Here is a 4051-nt window from a genome sequence, read left to right on the forward strand (position 1 = left end):
AAATGTATATTAAAAATAACTCCCTCAAATCAGGTTCTTGTGCACTGACTACTTGATATTGAGGAAAAAGAAATAACTGATTTTCTTCTTTTCTTTCACTTCAGTTCAGTTTGCGACCCCGTGAACCACAGCACCCCAGGCCTCCCTGGCCATCACCAACTCCTGGAGTTCACCCAAACCCATGTCTATTGAGTCGGTAATGCCATCCAGCCATCTCATCCTCTGTCATCCCCTTCTCCTCCTGTCCCCAGTCCCTCCCAGCATCTGGGTCTTTTCCAATGAGTCAACTCTATGCATGAAGTGGCCAAAGTATTGGAGTTTCAGCTTCAGCATCAGTCCTTCCAATGAACACCCAAGACTGATCTCCTTTAGGATGGACTGGTTGGATCTCCCTGCAGTCCAAGGGACTCTCAAGAGTCTTCTCCAACACCACAGTTCAAAAGCATCAATTCTTCGGTGCTCAGCCTTCTTCACAGTCCAGCTCTCACATCCATACATGACCACAGGAAAAACCATAGCTTTGACTAGATGGACCTTTGTTGATAAAGTAATGTCTCTGCTTTTTAATATGCTTTCTAGGTTGGTCATAACTTTCCTTTCAAGGAGTAAGCGTCTTTTAATTTCATGGCTGCAATCACCATTTGCAGTGATTTTGGAGCCAAACAACAAAAAAATCTATTGCATTTTCCAACTTTTAAATTGATGATTTCCAATAGTATAAAAAACAAGAAAAGATATTAAAAAAATACAAGTCTTAATAGATATTCAAAAATTCTAAACAAAAATTGAACAGATTTAATCTAGCAATATGTATAAATAATAATGCATTAATGATTAGCTAATCCCTGAAAATTATCATAAGTTTAATATTAAAAAAAATAAATTTACATACATACCATTTAATTCACCTCAAGTAAAATGAAACACTTAGGCAAAAACTAAGCAAACCTGGAAATCACCCAAGTGTAGTGAAATACTTTTGTGGAACGAAGAAAAAAATTAAGAAGATCTGTATACTGAAAAGTACAAAATACTGATTAACAAAATCAAAGATGTTTGGAATGAGATGTTAAACATACTCAGTTTACAGTTGAAAGACTAAATGTGGTAAAGATCCTAGTTCTCTCTAAAGTGATCTATAGATTTAATTCAAAGTCCGTGAAGTTTCAGCAGATATTCTATAGACACAGATGAGTTTATACTACAATATGTATGACAGACCAAGGACCGTAAATAACTAAATTTGAAGAGTGACCTTGCGACCTCATGGGCTGTAGCCCACCAGGCTCCTTTGTCCATGGAATTTTCCAGACAAGAATACGGGACTGGGTTGTCATTCCCTTCTCAAGGGGATCTTCCTGACCTAGGGATTGAACCCTGGTCTCCTGCATTGCAGGCAGATTCTTTACCATCTGAACTTCCAGGGAAGCCCAACACATGTTAAAATGTAGAATAATAAAGAATGACCACTCCTCATTGTGCTAAGACTTACTATCTTACTACGTAGCTACAGTAATAAAAACTGCTGGTACTGGTGGAGAGATGGCCATATAAATCAACAGAACAGAATAAAAACTCACAAATAGCCCTTGAAATCTGATTAATTCTTTATGAATGTGCAAAGGTAATTCAATAAAAGAAAGACAGTCTATTTTAAAATGGGGCTAGATGAATTAGACATTCAAAAGGGAAACAACCTGATGTGAAGAGCTGACTCAGTTGAAAAGACCCTGATGCTGGGAAAGACAGAGGGCAGGAGGAGAAGAGGACAACAGAGGACAAGATGGTTGGATGACATCACCAACTCGATGGACATGGGTTTGGGTGGTCTCCGGGAGTTTGTGATGGACAGGGAGGCCTGGAGTGCTGCAGTCTATGGGGTCACAAAGAGTCAGACATGACTGAGTGACTGAACTGAACTAAAGGGAAACAAACAACAAATAATGTTTATCTAAACCTTTTGCAAATCAAATTAATTAAAAGTAGAAAAATGCAAAATGTAAGACAGAAAATCTTTAGAGAACAATATAGGGCAAAATCTCTGTCTGGGACCCAGAATTGTTACTTAGCCTAAGCTTGTACTGCAGAATAGGACAATACATCGAGAGAGGAGTTGCTGGTACAAGGAATAGTGAGTTTATTAGGAAAGCCAGCAAATGGAGAAGATGGTAGACTAATGTTCCAAAGAATCATCTTAACAGAGGTAGACTTCAGGCTTCTTTAATAATAAATGGGAATGGGTTGTGGTTGGTTGTTGCAAACTTTTCAGTGCATGAATGCTGTGTTCTTGCAGAAGTCCACACAGATCTGGTCATAATGTTCATGCCAACCTCCAGTAAGACAATTGTTACACTCTTTGTACCTTTAAACATCAGAGTTTTAAAAAGGAGCTATTAGATATATTTCAGACTGTATACAAATTCATTTTCAAAAAGGGGTAGGTCCAACATGACTAAGTACAGGCAACAGAGAATATAATTCAAAGCTAAAGGAATATGTGATATGGAGGCAGGTTTGTTCTCTGTTATAGAACTAGAGAAGAGTTTATAGATCATGATATCAAAATTAGTAGCTATCATAGTAAACTATATAAATTGAACTGCATCAGAGTTCAAAGGGTATATTTAATACCAATTGCTCTTGAGCATTCAGCTGAGGAAATGAAAACTTATTCTTGGGCAATCAACTTTATGAAAATTCAGATAGAGTCGTACACAACTGAAGTGACTGAGCACAGCACAGCAATGAAAAGAGTAATCCCCTATATTAAAAAAAAATAAGAAGCAAGAAATATGAAAGAAAACATTTTGCATATGCACAATGTACTATTATTTTTAGTTCGTTTACATGGTTTATGCAACACAATAAGACAGTGATTCAACAGATCCCCTTTGCATCATCCACTTGAGGAGACCATTAAAGAATGATAGGAATACTGACAGGCTTGTTGTACAGGTAAATTACATTATTCCAGATCCCTATCTGGTGGGATCAGAGTACACCAGAGAAACAGAATCAACAGGAAGCTAACTAAGAGGAAAAACACACAAATAAATCTTATTCACTTTGCTGCTTCTGCTGCTAAGTCGCTTCAGTCGTGTCTGATTCTGTACGACCCCACAGACAGCAGCCCACCAGGCTCCCCTGTCCCTGGGATTCTCCAGGCAAGAACACTGGAGGGGGTTGCCATTTCCTTCTCCAATGCATGACAGTGAAAATTGAAAGTGAAGTTGCTCAGAAGTGTCCGACCGTTATCAACCCCATGGACTGCAGCCCACCAGGCTCCTCCATGGGAGTTTCCAGGCAAGAGTACTGGAGTGGGGTGCCATTTCCTTCTCCATTACTCACTTTGGGGGAATACAAATCATTGTGGATTAGTAATAAACACACCTGCTCCCTAGGTTCTATTAAGGTTTCCAATGCCTCAGGGACAATCACAAAATTGCTTATCATTTCCTCAGGGAGAGACATAGAGAGTGAAAAAGTTCCCATAAATTGCTCTTGCTATGCATATTCTGAAACACATGGACAGGCCAAGACACACCTTTTGTGACAGGTAAGCAGGTAGTATATTTCATGTGGTACCATATTTTACCAATATACAAGTAGTTTGCAATTTGCAATACAGCACTTATTCTACAACCAAGCATATCAAAATATCAAGATTTCTGATTGACTTCTGTATGCATCCTGTTATTGATAACAGGTTGTTATCTAATGCACAATCGGAATAGGATGGCTCCCCTTTTTCTTTAGATTAATATACAAATATTTTCACCACTGCTGATGACCACCTTTGAAACATCAGTGCCACAATGCTTATGTAATATTTATGTTCTATATCAAGACTTCAATATGTGAATTTGTTGTTTAGTTGCTAAGTTCTATCCAACTCTTTGCTATCCCATGGACTATAGCCTGCCAGGATTCCCTGTCCTTAACTATCTCCTGGAGTTTGCTCAAATTCATGTCCATTGAGATGGTGAAGCTATTCAACTATCTCATACTCTGCCACCCTCTTCTTTTTTTGCCTTCAATCTTTCCCAGCATC

This window comes from Bos grunniens, chromosome 15, assembly GCF_055505025.1.
Source record: "Bos grunniens cultivar Pamir isolate PY7600 chromosome 15, Bosgru_T2T1.0, whole genome shotgun sequence".
Lineage (NCBI taxonomy): Eukaryota > Metazoa > Chordata > Mammalia > Artiodactyla > Bovidae > Bos > Bos grunniens.